Here is an 11905-nt window from a genome sequence, read left to right on the forward strand (position 1 = left end):
TTTCTCGCCGCGCCCGGTGTGAACACAGAATAACTCTTATTCAAACTCAGCTAAATTATGGGATGCAGTGAACCTATCTAAAAACAAATCCTCTAGCTCACTGCACTTGTGTATTAATGTGGAGGATCATGTGATCTCTGATCCAAATGAAAATTGCCTTGCTTTTAATAAGCACTTCTCTGAGGCAGAGTGCTTATTTGATAGGTTGTATACTGGGCTGGCTCCCCTGGAGGCTGACTCTGGTTGTATTCCCACTTCGGAACATTTCTCTTTTCAGCCCGTTACACCTAGTGAAACTCTACGAATCTTGCAATCCATAGATCCTAAGTGTTCTACTAGAGAGGACAGTCTAGATTTTTTTTTTCTTATGACACTGGCAGTCCCAGTCATTCGTGAGCCATTGTTATACATGTTTAATCTCTCCATTGCATCTGGTACAGTTCCACAGGTTTGGAAATCTGCTTGGGTGGTCCCTTTGCACAAAGGGGGTGATAGGGATAAGCTGGACAACTATCGTCCTATCTCAAGGTTACCGTTACAAGTTACAAGTTCTGGAGACCTTGAAATAACCAATTAAAATTCTTTCTTTCAAGTCATTCAGTTTTAAGTCCTCACCAATCTGGTTTTAGAGCTAATCATAGTACTATTTCAATCTTGTCACTAAGCTGTCAATCTTGTCAGACAGACAACAGACCACTCAGATCCTCAGGTGCTGAACTTTTAACAGTTCCAAAAGCCAGGACCAAGAAACACGGAGAGGCAGCTTTTAGTTTTTATACCCCCAACCTCTGGAACACCCTGCCGGAATGCCTAAGAAGGGCCGAAACAACGGAGGTCTTCAAGCGAGATCTCAAGACGTACCTTTTCGACCTAGCCTACAATCACTAGCCAGGACCTTGAGACACAGAAAGGCAGCCTCAAACCTACCTGTGAATCCACAGAATACATTGGTGTATATCCAGCTATGCACTATCAAGTAGTGTACAGAAGCTGGTTACCCTGAAACAGGCTTGTTCTGTTCTGACAGCTGTGTTGCTTCAATGGCTCAGCGTGCTACTAACCGTTTTCTGCCTCCCCTAGTGCCTCTCTCTCTCCCTCCTACCTTCTAACCAGGTCCAGTGGATGCCCCACTGTCGCCTGCAGACCACCCTGAGTTCGATAGATACCCCTGTGTCAGCTGTGGATGTTGGAGTATTTAGTTAACACACACACACACGTACACACAGACACACATCAGTCCACATCCGGCTTAGGCCTGGACCTGATGCTCTTAGCCTTTCTTGCTCTGAAAATGTAATTTAATGTAATTTATTGCTCTATAAATGTTCTTAGCCGATAGACAAATATATTCCAGGAGCTTGCTCCAGGTTGCCTGTTTTAATATCTGTGTTGCTACTATGGCTCTGTGTGCTACTAACCCTGTTCTGCCTTCCCTCTCCCTAGTGCCTCTCTCTCTCCCTCCTATCTTCTAACCAGGTCCAGTGGATGCCCCACTGTCACCAGCAGACCACCCTGAGTCCGATAGATACCCCTGTGTCTGCTGTGGATGTCGTAGCATTTAGTTAACACACACACACGTACACACAGACATACACCAGCCCACTTCCGGCTTTAGGCCTGGGCCATGGCAAACACACACCAGTATTTGCCATATCTCTCCTATGATGTTTTTAGCCTCTCTTACTCTGAAAATGTAATTTAATGTAATTTATTGCTTATAAATGTTCTTAGCCGGTAGACAAACATACTCCAGGAGCTTGCTCAATCGCCTTGTTGAGAGGGGTCAGGGAAGAATTTTTACAGCTCACTTATCTGGCCCCCAGGTGATACTGTTTTTTTGCTTCCCTCTGGAATAAGTAGGGGTGGGTCGTATGCCCACCTCCCTTGTTCTCTGTAAAGCGCATTGTGTTGCCTCTGGGTATGAAATGCGCTATACAAATAAAGCTTTGATTGATTGATTGTCACTAATGACATAATCTCGGCATTAGACAACAGGAAACACTGTGCTGCCCTCTTTGTAGATCTCTCAAAAGCATTTGATACAGTCGATCCCCAGCTGCTTTGAACAGACTATCTAGTATTGGTTTGGATAGAGATGCTTGTGACTGGTTTCAAGATTATCTGTCATCAAGGTGTCAGTGTGTGAAATCAGGGAATATTCAATCTGATTTCCTGTCTCTAGCTAAAGGTGTACCCTAGGGATCTGTGTTGGGCCCTATCCTTTTCACCATCAATATGGATATCAATTTCACTATTAATATGTTATGTTGTATATGTACTACAAGAAGCTCTCACCAATCTTTAACTAATCCTAAATCCTAGGAAATCTAAGTTTATGTTGTTCTCTAGAGCCAGGACTATAATTGATTATGATCGACTCCACCTTTCAACTGCTAATGGTCTGCATATTGAGAGAGTCACGCAGTACAAATATACTGGTTTGTGGTTAGATGAAACTCTTGTTTCATGTAGATAATCTAGTGTCTTGACTGCATTCAAGATGTATCTTTCACATTAAAACTACATACAAAGCTGACCAATAGCATTAGAAAGATCTCTTCGAGACCATTATTTTACTTATATGGGGCAAAAGTGGTTTCTCTTCCTGCTTCTGCCTAAGCCCTCCACAATACCACAACACAACGGTGTCATGTTTTACCGAAGGAGAAGTGAAGAAGACGGTAGCTAGCAGTAGCTAAAGCAGTTAGCTAATGTTAAGATCATTCCTCTAGCTGCTTTGCTGCTAATGCGAGTTCGTCTCCGTTCCTGCCCGAGAAACAGAACTTGAACTAATAGCATCAAAATCAAAATAGCTACAGGAATCATCGTTGTAAAGTTAGCTATCTGCTTTTTAGCCACCGACAGCTACCGTTAATATTATGGAAGCTGCTGTCGTGAGCTAACTTGCTATCACGGTCTTATCGCAGCTTCACAGCCTGCTATTAGCAGACAGCACTAAAGTTGACAAAATCACACTTGCACATCATTAGAATTCCAACCATTTATATGGGATTTATCAGTCAACTAAACATGGAACCTGAATACTACCTGATATTTCAACCTGCTGCCATCAGTGATCGGCGCGTCTGCTTGTTTGAGTCATGAATATCTTACGCAGTTACATTCCATGTAGTGTCCCAAAACTGTTAAATCATTCCCCATGTAGTTCACTATGAGTCGCACTCAATACATCCATGGTAATAGGGAATAGGGAGTGAGTGAACCATTTCAAACACATCTCTGGTCATCTCCGTTAGCCATCTTACTCGTCCTGATGCCATGTTCCATATGAGAACACTCAGTTAGCCTAATGTATTAAACTTCTACTTGTCCCGACAGTTAACAGATATAGACCCGGCGACAGTTACAGAGATAGAAACTATAAATAGATAGGCTTTGTTCGTAATAATTAAATTACAACCAGACAGAGAACAAGGAGTTTGAGAACGGTAGGCTCATCTAATGTGCGAGATGAGCTACAGCAATGGGTCAATGAGTGGTATTACTGCGCCCCTATGGGCAGGCGAGCGGTGGTGCGGAATGCCGTAAAGCGCCTGTTAGAATACCGCGGGTCAAGTTACATTCTTATGTTTCCCACATCTGTATATGGCACTCACCACTGTGTTCTTTATCATGAGGTGGGCTGGCCATCTCTTTCTCTAAGGCGTAACTATCACTGGTATTTGTTTATTTTCAAAGCCATTATTGGTAAACTTCCACCTTACATCGTCTCTGTTGGACTGGAGCCTTAGCACCTACCAGACCCGAACTAATGATCAGCTTGTCCTCAGGGTTCCTTGAGTGCATTCTGAACTTGAAAGGGCTGCTTTTTTCCATGATGCTCCTTATACTTGGAATATGTTACAACAGACTCTAAAGCTTGAGGTCCTTCCTTCAGTCACAGAGTTTAAGTCCATGGCTCTAGACCTATCTACTTTAACCTGTAACTGTTTTTAATTATTATCATTGTACATTGCATTTATTTTGTTGATTTGATTTGTATCTCTGATTTGATTTCTCTCTCTCTCGTCATCACTGTAAATGAGGGAAACCTCAGTGCTTCACGAGTATAAATGTTTGAAATTAAATAAAATAATGGCTGTGGGGAAGAAGCTGTTTTAGTGGCGTGTGGACCCGGTTCCCATGGACCGCAGTCTCCTGTCAGAGGGGACTGGGTCAAAGAGACCGTGACTGGGATGGGAGGAGTCGGCCACAATCTTTCTGGCCCGTTTTAGGGTCCTGGAGGCTTGCAGGTCCTGTAGGGATGGCAGTCTACAGCCGCTCACACTCTCAGCAGAGCGGATGATGTGCTGCAGTCTACCCTTGCCTGTTGCGGCTGAGAACCAGATGGTGATGGAGGAGGTGAGGATGGACTCGATGGAAGTATAGAAGAGTACCTTCATTGCCTTTTGGCATGTTGAATTTCTTCAGCTGCCTCAGGAAGTACATCCTCTGCTGTGCTTTTTTTGTGAGGGAGCTGATGGACAGCTCCCACTTGAGGTCCTGAGAGATGGCGGTGCCCAGGAAGTAGCCTATAGCTGTACATTGTCCCTGGTGTTTCCTGTGCCAACTTGTAAGTCTGTAAGCTTGTAATCTTTGTCTTTTGTTCTCCACTTGTTAAGTGTGTACCTTGGTTTTATTGTTTAGTCTTTGGTTTAGTTTTTACCCCTCGTGGTGCCTTTATTTTAACAAATATTTTGTGAAAACCTCTGAAAGCACCATGTTACATGCACCCATGACATTTACATGCAATCCCTGTGATTGTGGTGTCTATGGCTTCTCACATGGCAGGTAGCTCAACAAGAGTTCAAGCCCAGGGGGATGCAGAATAAAAATGCTAATGCATACTCCATTGTGCTGTGTGACATGATTTTTAATGATATTTTTAATTTGAAGCTGTTACTGTTTGTTGTAGATGTTACTATTTCTTTTGTTTGCATCTCTTCATCTGACCGTCTTTTGTCTCAATCAGAGCCAATTGTGTTCAATCCAAATATCCAATCATATCAGTCAATCAGTGAACTATGCTCAGTCCAGAGTCCCACAACTTATTCCCAGTATGTAGGCCTACTAATATGTTCATGCAGGATTCCTATGGTGTTTTTAGGTTAAACTGACAGCTTCTCACTTTGCTCAAACAAGAACATGACCTTTCCTTGGTGTATTGTTGTGAATTCAAGCCCCAGGTGATGCAGAATAAACATGCTAATGCCTATTCAGGCATTGTACTGTTTGGATTTCAGATACATGATTTTAAAGATCTTTTAATTGAAGAAGTTTTAAAGATGCCCTCGTGTATTTGTCATTGTCTCCTTCCTCTTCCTCCTCAAAACACCCGGCCCGATCCAGTGCTGTGCAGCAGCTGTAATTGTACTGTACATGCAGTTCAAATACAATAACATGTTTGAGTGTCATCCATGTACTTCTCTGGTCATAGCACGTGAAAGGAAGATGTTTAATATTCAGAATGTCATTAGAATTATCCTCTATATTGAATGGTCAAGAGGATTACAAGAAAGGGATAGGAGAGAGAAAAACATTTTGCAGTGTGCTGCAGTCCTTCAAAATGGCAAGTTTTCAGAATGTTGAAAAGAACATTCCAATTTCTATGTTTTTAAACATAAAATCACATGTGAGCTGTTTAGAATACATTTAATTAAGGGTAGTCTAGTGGCTCTGCATTGAGCTGCTTCTCAAGTGTAGACCCAGCTTTTAAACAATGTAAAAATAAAAAAGGCTGTGTTGGATTGAACCTGCTGACTTGTATCTGTATCGTCTTTGACCTTACCGCACTATCCTCTGAGTGACAGGTCAAACCTGAGAGATTTGACTAGTATTTTCTAGTATATTTGACCAAGTATTTTCTGACACAGGGTTAAAAGGCCAGGCCTCAATATTGTAGAGACAAAGGGTGATGGTTTGGCATCTCCTAGACATCTCAGTAAGTGATATTTTATGTTTGAGAGCATTCTTATCTGTTAGCTAAAGACTCACACCATGCATCTTCATACTGCTAGATGTGTGGCGAACGAGCCAGAGGGGTCAAGATAACCTGGTGGTATGGGCATCTTATGACCATAAAATGAGAGGGGCGAGAAGGGTACGTACAGTAAGATGGTGATACAGTAAGAATGTGTCTCTTTGTTGTGAGTTGTCTCCTTTCTGAAAGTTAGCTACTGTGTCGAGGAGCTGAGCTGAAACCCTACATTTGCTTGATTATGCAATAAACATCTAAGACAAGGAGCGCTCCATCCCTTGTTGGCTCTTCATTCATCAAGAGATCTTCAGTGTGTGTGATTGGATGAAGCAGTTTATTTTCATTGTTGGTACAAACACAATGCAGAGCCAACCAACAGAGTCAACAATTTGAGTCAATACAAAAACACCAAAAGCCAACAAACCTTAAGCACGTACAAATAACTGACCCTTGGAGTAGTACTCACGATTAAGACTGACATCACAGAGTAAGGAAAGGCAGTTAGATCAGCTTAATACTCAGTCTGGGCTATGAAAAGGGAAGACAAACAAAGCCGTGTTATTTTGAATCTCATTTATTTTGTCTGCATCTCAACACATAAAGGTATCTTAAGTTGTCTTCCGCCTCCTCTTGCTGCTCTAGCTCCTCTTCACTTGTTTTTCTCCTCCTCCGAGATAATGGCAACCACTCATGCCTTTCGTCCTTAGTGGATGAAAAGATGGAGTGTCAACCTCCAGAGAGAGAGAGAGAGGATTACATTATACAACTCAATAATCAGGGGGTTAATGATGTATACTCTCCTCTCACCATGCAATCAGCTTACATGCCATGGCTACATTTACATGTCTATCAGCGAGCATGGGGCTGGTATAAGAGCCTGTGAAGTCCTTCACGTTCCTATTCATCTTGGTGTGGGTGTGTGTGTGAGGCTCCTAGATGCCTTTGATGAATACAAAATCTCAGGTGTCACAAGGTACATGATTCAAGATTAAAGATGTCTTTATTTGTCAGATGCAACGTATGTGTACAGTCACACTGAAATGTTGCTGCCGACTCCAAGACAGGTAGACTCCAATACTCAATTTCCAAATTACAAATGTACAATTTACAAATTACTTACAAATGTACTTAATAAGTACAATTTCTATACAGCATAAAATAACGGTGAAAGAGAGATGTTGGTCTGGATGGATTATGTGCAGGCTACATATGGATATGAATGAATTAATACACCAAAATTTAGGCCCAAGTGAGCAGAAACCTCCATATGCTTTGAGCTGGCAGTATATATGAAGTCCATCACTTGTTTTTCTCAAAAACTGTAAAACCTATCAAACCCTACTCCTCCCACATTTTTGGTCAATTGACACCCTGATTGCTACATTACATCTTCAGACTGTCCTCCACAAACAATCTTCACAGATTTTTACAATATCAAAAATTTTGCCCAGAGTGCATCAAAATGTTTTACTGTAAACAGTGCTATGTGCAGCTACTGCAAATATTCGCTCAATAAATCTCCAATGTTCATGAAAAAATGACAACGTTTTCATGACACGGTAGATGTTGTGTGAAATTCTTCTGAATTTTATCTCAAACGCTGAATTTTTGATAGTATTTTGAAGTCTGCCCCCATTTTATCTCCTCAAACTACTGCTGGAAAAAATACACTACCCACAATCCTATATAGTGCAACAGCAATGTCTCTACCAATCAGAGACGTTGTTGGCAACCCTGCCCCAATAGCGGACTCCAGAGCTGTGTTCGGAATTGCTCCCTCGTTCCCTCACTCCCTATTCCCTATATAGGGTTCACCATGTAGTGAACTACCTAGGGAACGGAGAAAATGTAGGGTACATGCGCTGTTCCCTGCAAATCAAGGTGAATTGTGGGTAATAAATAGTGGACTATATAGGGAACGAAAATTCTGTGGAGAATTCGGACACTACAAACAAAATGGCTGACGCCCTATATAGTGCACTATATAGTGAATAGGGAGCGATTCCGAACACAGTTTAGGACTACAACTGGCTAAATTGACTCGATTCTTGATTTGATTGAGAGACCTGTGCCACTGATTGTTGGATTGGTTTCCACCTGTCTTTTTAGTCTGTGTAATAATAATAATAATAATAATAATAATAGTAATAATAATACTAAACTTTATTTGTATAGCACCTTTCATACAAATAAATGCAGCTCAAAGTGCTTTACAACAGAGAATGTACATGCACGGAATGCTTCACATAAAAATAGACATAAAGAACAAAAATACAGAAAATAAGATGGAAGATAAAACACAATAAAATACTTTATTTTAAAACTATTTAGCGAGCTGGCTTCCCTGATATCTATAGCATTGTGTTCCATAGCTTTGGGCCATAATTGACAAAGGCTGCACTCCCGATCTTCTTCCGACTGTTGCTGGGAACTTCTAGTAAACCAGCACTTGATGATCACAGTGTTCTTGAAGGCACATACTGTAGTTAAAGGAGAATGCTCGTTTTTGACAACCTGGACCTTATTTACAGCATATTATATGACATTTCACTCACCGAGATAACTTTGGTGTAATTCAGAGGCCTGTAGAAGAAATTTTAAATCCAGCGCGAGCCAAGTATATCCATGTAATGGCGGCGGACGTGGCACTGAGAATGCAGCTTCTAAAAAATCTATTTTCTGCCGCGAAACGGTTGTTTTCATCAATCTGTCTTTATGAATCGCTAGTTGTGCTTACATAGAGCGTAGGCCTGTTGTGGTTTTTCACATGCCTCTGTAATATGAACTTTAGAAACGTCTTTAGAAGCTTCCTCACTTGCTCCAGCACGCATGCGCACAGCGTGCTGGAGCAACGCTTGCGCGCTGTGCGCATGCGTGCTGGAGCAAGTAGGGAAGCTATTTCGTTTCTAAAGACGTTATGGCCTCTTTGCATGATCCTCTTGTGCAAAATTTTTTAAAAAGAGACCAGTCAGTTATTAATAATTATAATTAATTAATTATAATAATAATAATAATATGATACTACCAATTACAATAGGGTGCTTCACACTGTCATGCTTAGCCCCCTAATAAAATCTAATTTCCTTGCTAAAGTTAGACCTAAATGACCTGCTGTGCCAGCCTGGTACGACAATGAGAAGAGTGATTGAGCCCCAGTATGGAGGCACCAAGGCAACAGTTAATCTACCATTAATCGTTTTGTTTTTGCCTGTTTTGTCTCTGAGGGAGAGAGTACATAGAATGGTAAATTGTATTTAGACTCATCTCTGCCTGCTGTCTATGCAGTAGACAGACTCTAATGGCTTTCAGTACTCTAATATACCCCCCCTCCTCCAACCATTATTGCCTCCAAGGGCGTAGGTTTCCGTATGGACGGTCGGGACATGTCCCTACCAACATTTTGGGAGGCCCAAATTGTCCCTACCAACTTTTAAGCAACCTTGTTCGCATTATCTTTGGAGTGCAGTTATATTAGATAATTTAGATGACCTTCCAATAGAAAGACAGAATTTACCGTACCATTTTGAGTGAGTTAGTTTGCATTGTTCGGAGTTACATATTAGACCGTTAGCCTACCCCTTTCCTCCACCGTGAATGTGCCATCCCAGTATTATTTTGATATTTTTTAAACTCACGTTTGATTGGCTCATTTGGCTAAGATAGATCATTGCATTTTTTTTTACATTTTGCTGGATCTGAAGACCAACAGCCTTAGACGCTGACAGCAAGCCACAGTTGTGATTCTGACAGCCGTTCAGGTACATCCACCACAATGTCGCCTCCCCCTCCGAAGAGGATGAGGGATATCAGGAGCTTTTTCTCCGCAACTGTAAGTAACGTTAGCGTTAGCTAGGTTAGCTAGCTACTGGTAAACTAAGTAGCTAACGTTAGGCAGTAACCACATGAAAACCAGCTAGGTTGGTGCTAGCTAATGTTACCTAAACTAACATCACTTGTCTTTCCATTGTGGCAAATTATCAACTGCTGATGCTGTCTAGCTCGCGAACTGTTAAGATGGCTTCTATCATACTGTAACATTAGGATTGCAGCAGCCATTACATTATCATACATTAGCTGCCCATCAGAGATTTAATTGAATGGGACATCACGGCGTCCTTACAACTAACGACTGTTAGTGTCAGCAATGAATACTAGCCGATAGGCTATTAGCTAGCTATACAGTAGCTTTGTCAAACCCAGCTAGACGTGATGCTAATTTTCACCATATTAAACTCCCATTAACTTATGCTAAAAAATGTCAGTGTTATTAAAGTCGTAAGTTTTGATATAAAAATAAATACATTGTTTTAGCCTGACAGGGGTTCTTGTTACAATTATAGGGGAAACTGAATACTCATACGTTATCTAGAGGTTAGCCAGCCCGTGAGAGCTCTTAACGTTAGTTTTATGAGGGCTCAGGTCTAGTTCTTTATACAAGCCTGTCCCTGTGTAGCCTGGTTTCCTACAGTTATTAGCTAATGTATACTTGCCAACTGGAATCTCATAATTTTCCTCTTACTATATTGGCTGGAGGGTGTTTTAAACAAAGTAGTGTATGTTGAAGTATTTTTTTTTCCCAACTATGGTATCGAACTGGGCATCCAGGATTGTGGAATTTCACAATAGGTATTGCCTACTGTCTGGTATTTTGTGACTCCCCTAATGGACAGATATATCAATGTATGAGTTGAATGTCAGTTTAAAAATCCAATGAAAATCTCAATTTTAATAAAATCATTTTTATGCATGAAACAGCAGTAGAGAGAGAGAGAGCGGAGATACACAGCAGCAGCCGAGAGAGAGTGGAGGGACGCAGCAGCAACCAAGAGAGAGAGAGAGAGAGAGAGTGTGGAGGGACGCAGCAGCAGCAGAAGTCGAGAGAGAGTGGAGGGACGCAGCTGCAGGCAGGATGTGATACACTAAGAACACTGTATTGGTATTATTCAATTTCATAAATATATGAATATTTAAGAGGTTTAACCTCTCGTCCCCAGCAAAAATTGTGTATGCAGGCTACACTGTTATATGGTCCCTACCAATGTTGAAACCAAACCTACGCCCTTGATTGCCTCTCCTCCAATTGAAACCATATATTCCCCATCTTCTTGATCTCCCCTGCATCTCGCACCCGACTCTCACAGCTCCCATTGCAATCTCTACAAGATCGACTTGAAACTTTCATCGCTGTACTCCATATCTCCCCCAGCCCTCCTCCCCATCTCTCCTCCCCCAGCCCTCCTCCTCCCCCCTCTCTAATTATTCCAGACCCCTCCCGTCTGTGTGAACAGGTAACAGATGTTCAGAGCAGCCAGGTCATCAGAGCCAGCACTGTTCTCCACTGTTAAGATTATTATCTAAGGTTATTATCTCCACATCCCCATCATGTGATCTACAGACCCAAGAGGAGATGTCTTTGGTGAGAGTGAACCAAACCTGCCTCTGAGAGAGGGAGATGCCCAGATAAACTAGCACACAACACTTTGAGAGGATCAAGAGATAAACAAGTGCACTGGAAACATGTTGTCCCCCACCCATAATGCATGTTCCTTTGTGGTAATTAGGTTTTTCCTTCGTGAATATGAATGCATGAAATGTTTCAAGTGTTATTAATTTTATGTGCATAGTATTTCACTCCCTAAGAGCTTTTAGAGCTCAGCTCTAAAGAGCAGAAGGGCCCCATAGCACTTTTGTTCCGTGGATGAACAGCTGCTTTATGTTTATTTTGGATCCCAATTAGCTGTCGCTTAACGACAGCCAATCTCCTGGTGTCCACAAATATTAAAAATTACAATTCTGAATTGTAGTTCTGTAGACACTGAAGAGCAGACTGAGTGAAAAAAGCTAATGAAGAAATGTATGGTCCCTGTAAAGGAGAACACCCTGGATCAGAGCTAGATCTGAGCAGCACAACAGCTGTAGATGCAGCCT

This window comes from Borostomias antarcticus, assembly GCF_949987555.1.
Source record: "Borostomias antarcticus genome assembly, chromosome: 5".
Lineage (NCBI taxonomy): Eukaryota > Metazoa > Chordata > Actinopteri > Stomiiformes > Stomiidae > Borostomias > Borostomias antarcticus.